Here is a 10,375-nt window from a genome sequence, read left to right on the forward strand (position 1 = left end):
CCTCAGAAATCCCTGCAAGCACCTCTGGTAGAAAGCCACCCTCGAGTTCCGCCTGCTGCCAGACAGTCCAGTTTCTCCTCATATGAGTCTGGTCCCCAGAGACTCACCTGGAACTGGAGTTCAGAGCAGTCGGGAGCTTGAAACTCCCTCCCAATTGAAAAAGACAACCATGTCCTCAGTTGCCAGCCCTTTCCACGTGTGTCTCTGTACCTCTGCACTTTACTTCCACACTTCCTCTGAGTCTCAGCTTGCTTTTCTCTTTCCTTTCTAGTTGTCGAATTTCCACTCAGCCATCCTTCCTGTGGTTCTGGATGATGTTCATTTTGTCTTTTAGTGTAGTTTTGAAGTGGTTGTGTGAGGCAGCAATTTCAGGTGTTTACCTATGCCACCATCTTGGTTTCTCCCTAATTTGCCAATTTTTAACATACTCATTTGGAAAATGGACTTTTGGCTTTATCGGGCACCTCCTCACCTGAATTAGTCCATTACTTCAAGGTTCTACTGTAGTGTCTTTTTATCCTCTCCTGTAGCTGGATGGAAGAGTGGAAGTCCAGATTCTTTAGGAATGGAAGTGTGAGACACTCTAGTGTGAAAGCCTTGGGAGGTCCTGGGGGAGTCCTCAGATTTGCATCTGGGTTCTTCACCTTTCTTGGTCATCTTTGGGGTCCTGGGTGTACCAGACCTCTCTGTCCTGGGTATAGTTGGTGGCCTGGTGCATCTGTCCCCTGTCCCCATGCACCAACTCCTTTGGAATCTCTGGAATGAAGCTCTGCAAAGACAGTGCTCAACAGTCAAGCAAGGAGGCTTCAAGGCATCACAACAGTGGGAAATGCCCATCTGGCCCTTAAGTCAGGCACAGAGGAGCATCTACACTGATCTCCAGCTAGGGAGGAAACAAAAGGATGCTTCCAGGGCTCAGGTTTAATAGTGGGTAGAGAAACTTGATCTCCAGCATTCTGCTTCCTATCCTGCCAGCCATGACCTGGGGTAGAAACATAACAGAACTGACAGGCATCCAATACCTAATAACCTGCTTCTGTCCAGGATGAGCACCCCTCACCCCAATATTTCCCTTATCACCCTCCAACACACATATATACACAAATGTGCAAAATGAGGGGAAAGGGGTGAGCGGCTGCCCAGGTGGAAACACAGTTGTTGCCTGGCCTGGATTCCCCTACTTTGGACTGTGTTACCTTAGACTGCCTTGAGCCAAATGGCCAGAGGCATTGGAGGTGAGGGATCAGGCAATGTCTACAGCAACAGAAACATCTCTCACTCTGGGCTTTCCTCAGCCAGAGACTTGGAAAGTCAAGAGAAAACATCCTGCTCTGGTTGACGTCTGGTCAAGTGAGTTGGACAGGAGGTGGTCTCTAGATGGTGGTGTCTAGTTAACAGTATCACTAAGGATGTGAGGTCACTTCTTTGAGGTTCCATTCCCTAGGCTCCTTTCTCCAATCAGACTCAGCCAAAGCATTTCTGGGATGTTAAAAGCTCACCCTCCTTGATGATGTCATCTTCAAAATTGAACATGAATATCCAACACAGCCCACCCCATCCATTCTTGTGAATGTACCAGGTTCCCAGCTTTGAGTAAAGAGCCAAGTTTATACCTCCTTTTTTCTTACAAATTCTGTGTCCTGGAAAAGCCTTTATGCCTCTCAGGGCCTCCCCATTCTCCCAACCTGCACAATGAGGTTGATGCTAGACACTATTTTCTAGGGATATCATTAGGTTTAGATAATACCTATAACTCCATGGGCTGGTGTCACAGAAAACTGATGCATAAGCATAGAGGTGGAAGAATTACAAGATTGAGTGGGACATAGCATGAAACACCACTCAAAACAGGCCTGGGTTCCAGCCATGTGAACTTGGGAAGTCACTGCCCAGCTTGATCTCAGCTACATCTTTAAGGGATTAAAAGGAGAGGAAATTCGGACATTGTTATCCACATCATAAAACCTTCCAGTGGCCTCCTGTTAAACTTAGAATCACACCCTGTGCCTCATATCGGTCCATGTGGTGGGAGCCTCCTGGGATAATGAAAGGAACTTCAATTCTTCCTCTGCTGGCCCTAGGTGTCCAGTTCCTTCACTAGGCCTAGACAAAGACCCTGATACCACTTCCAAATGAGGACCCGAGGCTCCAACGAGGATGGTTGTGTCCTGGACTCCGACTAGACTCATGGTCCATGCTCAGCCACATTCTATACTATACCAGGTCCTCAATCTCCCAAGTCTGCGAACTGCTCTTAGCTTGGAGGTCCACCAGGGAGCTCAGGCACAGTGGACCATCAGTGAAGGACCGAGTCCATCAAACACTTCTCCAACCATGCGGAAACCTAGGGTCACCTCTCTGTGCTCCTGAGGCCTCCTTCCCTGTAGCTCCACCACACTTAGTGGGGCTGCTCATCCTTGTTCCAGGTTCCACAGAGGTAGACACAGGACCCTAGACCCGTCCTCTCCAGGTTACTCTGCAGAAGGCCCCAGCCAGAAGGCCCCTGAGAGACTTGGGGACTCCCCTGCCTGTCAGACTGGCATTTCTTCCTCTCCCAAATATGGGGCTGTAAGTGTGCTGCTGGGAGACTAGGCAGCCCTGCCCCATGACAAAGCTGCTTCCAACCACTGTTTTTTTAATAGATTTTTTTTAGAGCGGAAGGGAGAGAGAGAGAGAAAGAAACATCAATGGGAGAGCAGAACATAGGTCAGCTGCCTCCTGCATACACACTATCAGGGATTGAGCCCACAATCCCTAGGCATGTGCCCTGACAGGGAATCAAACCAGCAACCCTTTGGTGCATGGGATGATGCCCAACCAACTGAGCCACATTGGCCAGGGCCCAACTACTTTCTTGATCCTCTTCTCAACTCCAGCTTACTGTTCCTTTGCAGTCCCCAAACCCAGGCATTGTTCCAAACAGAAAGTATTTCTCTGTGTGTGGAGGGAGGGGGTTAGGCAGGGGAGTGTGCAGAAAGTATAAATAGGGGTTAGGGTTAGGGGTTTGAGCTTAGACTTGGGTTTATAGATTGGGGTTAAAATTAAGAGCCAGGGTCAAGGTTAAAGGATTATGGTTAGGTTTAGGGTTAAGGGTAAATGGTCAGGGGGTTAGGGATAGAGGGTTAGGTTTAAATTAGGTTTACGGATTATTGTTAGGGTAGATTTAGGCTTAGAGTTAGGTTTAGGGTTATGGTTATGGTTAGATTTTAAGTTAGGATTAGTTTTAAGGTGAGAATTTGGGGGTTAGACTGATGGTGAGGATAAGAGGTTAAGATTAGTGGTAGGGTGAGGGTGAGTGCAAGGGTTAATGTTAGGGCTAAAGTTAGGTCTAGGGATAGGGTTAAGGGTTAGGGAGAGGGGTTGGGGTAATGGCGAGGGTAGGGTTGAGGTTTTGTAGGGATAGAACTAGTGTCACACTTCTGGTACCTCAGAATCTCTGCAGAGTCCTCAGACCCGATAAGAGTTAACTTCCTTGGTGGCTTTTCATGTGGATAAACCATTGAAAGAGCAATCTGTTTCCTCTGGGAAGCATCACTCACATAGTGACCAACCAAGGGAAAAGTCTCTGTCAATGGGATATGGGTAACCAAGTGGGTGTTAGGTTATATTAGGAGGAGGCATCATTTAGGGTTGAGTAACAGTGCATGTGAGGAGCGTGTGGAAACAAGGTGCTCATGGACTTTGAAACCTGTGAGAAATGGGTGCTGGGTTATCTGTGGATGATCTGACTGGATCAGTATGTCCTGCTTCTGAACCATTGCCTGGCCAGAATAAACCACCCCCAATATCAGCAAATAAAGGAAGTCCCAGGACGGGCAGGGAACTCTCCAGGCTATTCCTTCAAAGGCTTTCTGCTGAGATTCCAGTGTCACATTCCATCAAATCACTAAGGAGTGGTGCTTTCTCCTGATATCTGTGGCTGCATCTTTGATTCTAGGGACAGGAGTCCTGCACCAGGTCTGTCTCCTGGTCTCACTATTAACACCCAAGGGAATTGTGCATGACTAGGGTTTCAGTGGTGGACTTCAGCCTGGGAATACTTACTTGGATGTGGCACTGGGGTTTCTCTTCAAGGCAAGAGGGTGTTTTATGTCTTTTAAACGTTGCATGGAAAGATGATCATGTTGGTGAACATTCCTCTACCTGAAGCTCCAGAGCTAGTGCCAGCTGCATTGCCAGCTCAACAACAGCTCAAGTGTTAGAGCCATCATCAGCCCCAGAGCTAGAACTATAGCACCAGCTCAACCAGAGCCAAATCTGGCTCTAGTACCACTTCCAGATTTAGAGACAGTACCCATTACAGAGTTACAGCAAGTTCTAGCATAGGTGGAACCAGCTCCAGCACCAACTCTGCCAACAATTCTAGAACTAGCCACTTCTAGCACCAGTGCTAGCATGAGCATCAGCTCTAGTACAGCTTCAGAGGTAGAGTCAGCACAAATTCTAAAGCCAAAGCCAGCTTCAGCACCAGCTTCAATGCTAAAGCCAGCTCCAGTGCCATATTTAAAGCAGCTCTAGCACCGTCTCTGGAGCTAGAGCCAGCCTCACCATTTTTGCCAGAGCTGAAGTGAACACCAGAGTTAGGGCCAACTTCAGCACCAGCTCTTGCATCAGCTCCCGAGTAAGAGTCAGCTCTGGCACCAACTCTAGAGACAGAGACTGCTATATCACCAACTCCTATGTCAGCTCCAGCTATAGATCTAGAATCATCTCTAAAACTAATTCCAAAGCCAGAGTCAGCACCAATTCTGAGCTAGAATCAAATCCAACACCAATTCTGACACTAGTTCCAAGCTGGAGTCCACACCAGTGCCAGCTTCTGCATCAGGAGGCTCTGGCATGAGCTACAGAGCTAGAGCCAGTGCCAAATCCTGAACTAGAACTAGTCTCAGTACCAATTCTAGCACCTGCACCAGAATTAGGTCCAGCACCAGGTCTACAAACAACCCAAGATAGAGAGAGCCCTATCACTACCTCCCAAGCCAGCTGTAGCACCAGCCAGCTCTAGCAGCAACTCCAGAGCTCCATCACCAGATCCACAGCTAGGGCCTGCTTCAGCATGCACTCCTGGGCTCTAGTCAGCTCCAGCACCAGATCCAGAGGTAGGATGAGACCCAGCTCTGGCTGTAGTTATTATCATTTTCAGAAGAACAACTTTTGCTTTATTTTTTTCTCTGTTCTCTATTATTCCCCTTCTGTTCTAATATTTTTTAGCTTTACTTTTTTAGTTCACAATGGGCATCTTCTGACCCTTGGCAATTGCCAGCCCCAGGACCACTTCTATAGGGTGTGGCTCATCAGGTAGCTAGACAGAAGTGGCCCTAGCCAGCCAGGCACCTCCCTCCCAACCTGCCAGCCCAGGCCACTTCCAGACTCGTCTCACCATTAGACCTCTGTTCTGGCTGTGTATGACGTCAGACTGTTGACAGGCTGACCTGGATTCCTAGGGCTCACTTGCTGCTTTGGGTGCCTATTGCTCTCTGGGAACCAGAGGACTAGCTGTCCCTTTGCAGGTACAGGTGGGTTCCTGTCACCTAAGCCAATAGGCAGCCAGAGCACCCACTAGGTCTGAAGACTGCAGTTCTCATGTCTACATTACCTGCCTGTGAACGTCCCAGGTTCCTGGCCCAGCCTCTCACCTCTCTAGCCTTTGTCAGCACATGGAATTGCAAAGATCCCATCATCAAGTCTTGCCTACCCATCCTCTGGGAGAGACCCACCCATCACATAAGTGGCTCTTCACCAGGTGAACAGGAGACAGCTAAGTCCCACTGATGTTCTCTGGCTCCCCTGCAAGTGCCAGACACAAAGGATTTTGAGACTACAGGAGGTGGGGTTAGTGGGAAGGGAAGATTTCAGAGGAGGTATGATTGTATTTTTGTATAAAAGGTAAAAAAAAAAATCTTATTACAATATTTGTTGTGAAAAGTGAAAGCTACACTTGAGTATTATATTGAAGTACTAGAGATCCAGTGCACAAAATTAGTGCACTTGGGGGGGGGTGTCCCTTGCCCAGCCTGCACCCTCCAATCTGGGACCCCTCGGGGATGTCTGACTGCCAATTTAGATCCCTGTGGGATCGGGCCTAAACTGGCAGTCAGACATCCCTCACAATCCGGTACTGCTGGCTCCTAACCGCTTGCCTGCCTGCCTGCCCCTAAACCGCTTCTGCCTGTCAACCTGATCCCCCCTAACCGCTCCCCTGATGGCCTGATTAACACCTAACTGCTCCCTTGCCAGCCTGATCACCTCCAACTGTCCTCCCCTGCCGGCCTGGTAGCCCCAAACTGCCCTCCCCTGCCCTCCCCTGCAGGCCTGGTTACCCTCAACTGCCCTCCCTTGCAGTCGCCCCCGCCCCCAACTGCCTTCCCCTGCTGGCCTGGTTGTCAACTGCCCTCCCCTGCTGGCCTGATCTCACCCCCAATGGCCCTCCTCTGCTGGCCAATTTGGTTCTAATTGGTCAATTTCTATGCCAGTCAGCGTCAAAAACTCCGCCTCCTAGGCAGCCATTGGCTCCTCACACTTCACCTATTTGGTTCTGATTGTTCGGTGTCTATGCCAGTCAGCGTCTCTGGGCCTATCAATGGGGCCTGATCAGAAAGGTGGGGCTGATCAGCAGCCCTAGTGGAGGCCTGGAGAGAAATGGAGGCGCAGCTGCTGGAGAGAAAGAGGGAAGTGCTGATCAACAGCTGCCACAGAGGCTACGGATTAGACCCTGCTTCTCTCTTCAAGCCTCTCTCCAGGCCTGATTTGCACACCCCTCAGCAGTCAGTGCTGGGTTGCCATGGCAACCCAGCGCTGACTGCAAGACTCACTTCCAGTTGGTTGAGCCTCTGGTCATGATGGACCCAGGGTTTTTACATATTAGGATGTTTCTACTATAGCCTGGAAGTTGTGGTTTTGCTCTTCATTTCCTGTTAAATCAGACTCATTCCTTGTAAGTTTTGCAGAACCATTCGTTTATTTTAGGTGGGAGAAGGGCCAGCTCCTTCCCTGGACCTGAGGCACATGCCCAAGTCCCACTTCCTCAGAGGACAGGTTCATTCCAGTGTTGTGAACCTGGGCCAGGAGCAGAGACAGCCCCTCAAAATTCCTGGGATTAGAGGTTGAAGGTACTTACACAGGCAGAGCTACAGCCCCTGAAATTGGGCGTCTTTAAAAATAGCACTTGTCAGGGCCACTTCCTGCCCCAGGACAGTGGCTGCCTTTCTACACTTTGAGGAAAAAGGAACACTTTCTGCTTCCCTTGCTGAGGTATCTTTTGACTGCCAATTGGGGAACTGTAGTTTTTAAAGTCAAACTGGAATTCATCAACACTAAATGGGAAAAATTGTAAAATAGATTAAAACATACAATGTAGAAAGGAAAAGGCCAGAGGAAGATTAGCCAAGAAAATGAGGGCAGGCAGGACTCCATCCTGTCCCAAGGGCCCTGCAGTTGGCCTTTCACCTAGATTTGAATCGTCCTGGGAGAGAGCCCCTAGCCGCCCACCCCCTCAATTCAGGTACAGTGTTCACTCCCTTCCTGCTCACCCTGAGGAATGTGCTTCGGTTTTGTCATGGGGGTGTAACCTTTGCAGTGGGGTGGGCTGATAGATGTAGCCTGGTGGGCAGTGGGGAGTGCAAGCAGGACTGATGTCACAAGCAGCAGGAACACGTCATTACCAATTGAATACTGCAGTGCTTCCAACCCTAGAGAAAGACACCTATCTTGAGCTCACATGAGCACTCTCTGGGGCTTTCCCCAGGATCAGGGCTTAAGGGCTAACAGCAGACTCAGCAGGGAGCTTCTTGGACAGACACAACCTCCAGTCTATCACTTATTTGAAGAGCTCCAGAATATACAGCATGTAAAGGCAGGAGCAGGGTGAAATGTGGGGCAGTTGAGTTATCCCTTCCCCCATAATGGCTACAATTATCCCCTGTGCAGGGCCCAGTGACTGTGCAAGTAGACATAGTAGAGAGCAAAATGGTGCAAGTGACTGTTCAACCAGTGATTGTGAGGTGATTATTGATGGCTTAGTGGAACTCGAATAGTGTAGGGCTAATGTGCAAGAAAAGACTGAATTGACATGCATCAGTAGTTGTTGACTTGCAGTGAATGTGCAAGCACTGGTTCACAGTGGTGCAGTATGGGAGCTGGAAAGAGCAGAATGGTGAATAGCGGTTGGTAACCAGAAAGTGTTCAGAGTGGCTCTTGCACAGGTAGTGTGCAACAAGATACTGTTTAACAGCACACGGTGGCTGTGAAAAGCGAGTTGTGAGCATTAGAAAAGCAGTTGTTAAATGCCACAGAGGGTGTGCTGGAGGAAAAGTTGGATGGAGTGAGATGCATGCACACAGATTGGTTGTTGAGCTGCACATGGTGGGGAAAAGTTGACTGTGAATGGCAAACACTGGGTGTGCAAAGTGTGAGGTTGAATGGAGAATGAGACCGTGGCTCTTGAATTACACAGTGTGCAGTTATTGATTAGTAGAGAGGGCATGCAAACAGTGGAAGTTGGTTGGTATACAACAAGTGTGCAATGGGTGGTTGCAGAATTACACAGCGATATGAATAGTTTAGTCACACACTATGGCAAACCAGTGGTTGAAAAACACCCAGGAGCCCTAGCTGGTTTGGCTCAGTGGATAGAGCGTTGGCCTGCAGATCGAAGGGCCCCAGGTTTGAATCTGGTCAAAAGGACATAACTTGGTTGCAGGCTTCTCCCCAGCCCAGGCCCTGGTCGGGGCTCATGCAGGAGGTAACCAATCGATGTATTTCTCTCACATCAATATTTCTCTCTCTCTAAAAATCAATGGAAAAATATCCTCGGGTAAGGATTAAAAACAAACAAACAAAACACTCAGGGAATTGTACTGAGGGAGTCAAATGGAAGAGCATGGGTGCAGGTAAGTACACCAAGGGGGTGGGGGGTTATTGGATTGCCTGTAGTAACTGTGCAAGGAGACTGCTGAATGTCAGTGTGGGTGTGTTAAGAAGTGGGTGCTGGAGTAAGCAGTGACTGCTGAATCCAAACGAACAAGCAGGGTGATGACACTGGTCACATTTATACGCCAAAGTGGCAAGGCCACAGCACCACTTGGTCAAACACCAGTGTGGATATGCCCTCAAAGGTTTTTAGATGAGATTTATGTTTAACTCAGTAGACTGAGTAAAGCAAATGACCCTGCCATAATGTGGGTGGGCCCTGTCTAATCAGTTGAGGCCTTAAGAGCAAGGACCAAGGTTTATGAAGAAGCAATTTTGCCTCCAGACTACAACACAGAAACTTTGCCGGAGTCCAGCCTTTGGATCCAGGAACATAATGTCAACTCTTCTCTGGGGCTCCAGCCTTCTCTGCCGATTCACACTCACCAGCCCCATTTCTTTTCATACAGCTTGGTTCTGCTTCCCTGGAGAGCATTCATACCATCACAGTGACACACAGGTGTGCAGGGGGTAGAAATTGGATGGTGCAGATAAGCATGCAGAGGTTAAAATGTAGAACAGTGTGTAATAATTGATTTGCTTGGCACAGAAGAGATGTGTAAGGGTTGGGAAATAGATGGAAAGAATGAGTGTGCAGAATGGCTATTGCAACAAGTAGGTGGGTGGTGCAGAATGAATGTGCAAGGTGTGGAAGAGGCCTGGACTCCATCTGGCCTACAGGTAGATCCTCTTACTGCTGGTTGGGAGCAAAGGGCTGTCCCTGAATGAGGTCTCTGAAGGGGAAGGTGTTGCTGCAGCAAGCAAAAGAGAGGCAACAGGTGTTCTGACTTGCCACTTACTGTCAGCAGGGCTGAGTGTCCCCTGAATACAGTGCCTGTGATACCTGAAGGGTTGGCCTAGAGCACAGACCAATATGACATCTCTGGCTCAGGACCTTGCCAAGGGGGCCAGGGGCCAGTGGAGGAAAGGAGGGAGCTATTTGAACAGTGCTTCGAATGTGGGATAGACATAGGTCCTGCAGCATGGAGGTGCCGAGGGCCCGTCTCTACCAACTCCAGGGGGCTTGCTCCAGAGGAATCGGCGTGGACTCTGGGGGGTGTGATGCTACTGTAGAGTGGGCCTGCAAGACAATTCATTACCCTGTGCTGCTGTGGATGGGAAGCCCATCAGCTTGGTGCTGGTCTCTGCGAAGGGCAGGCTAGGGACACCAAGAAAAATCAGCCACATGCTGCTCACACTCCTGAGTCCCCAGCATACCCACAGCCTTGCCACAGGTTCAAGCTACCAACAACTCTTCACCCACCCGCTCACGAGATCTGAGTCTTCAGTCCTGCTGGGCCTTCCAAGGACAAGGAACCTGGACCCTCTGAACAGGCACTGAAGTCTGGGATGCCAGGACACTACCAGACCCTTAAGAGCAGGAACATATCTGGGAGGCTACATG

The sequence above is a fragment of the Myotis davidii genome, unplaced genomic scaffold (assembly GCF_000327345.1).
Source record: "Myotis davidii unplaced genomic scaffold, ASM32734v1 scaffold1687, whole genome shotgun sequence".
NCBI lineage: Eukaryota > Metazoa > Chordata > Mammalia > Chiroptera > Vespertilionidae > Myotis > Myotis davidii.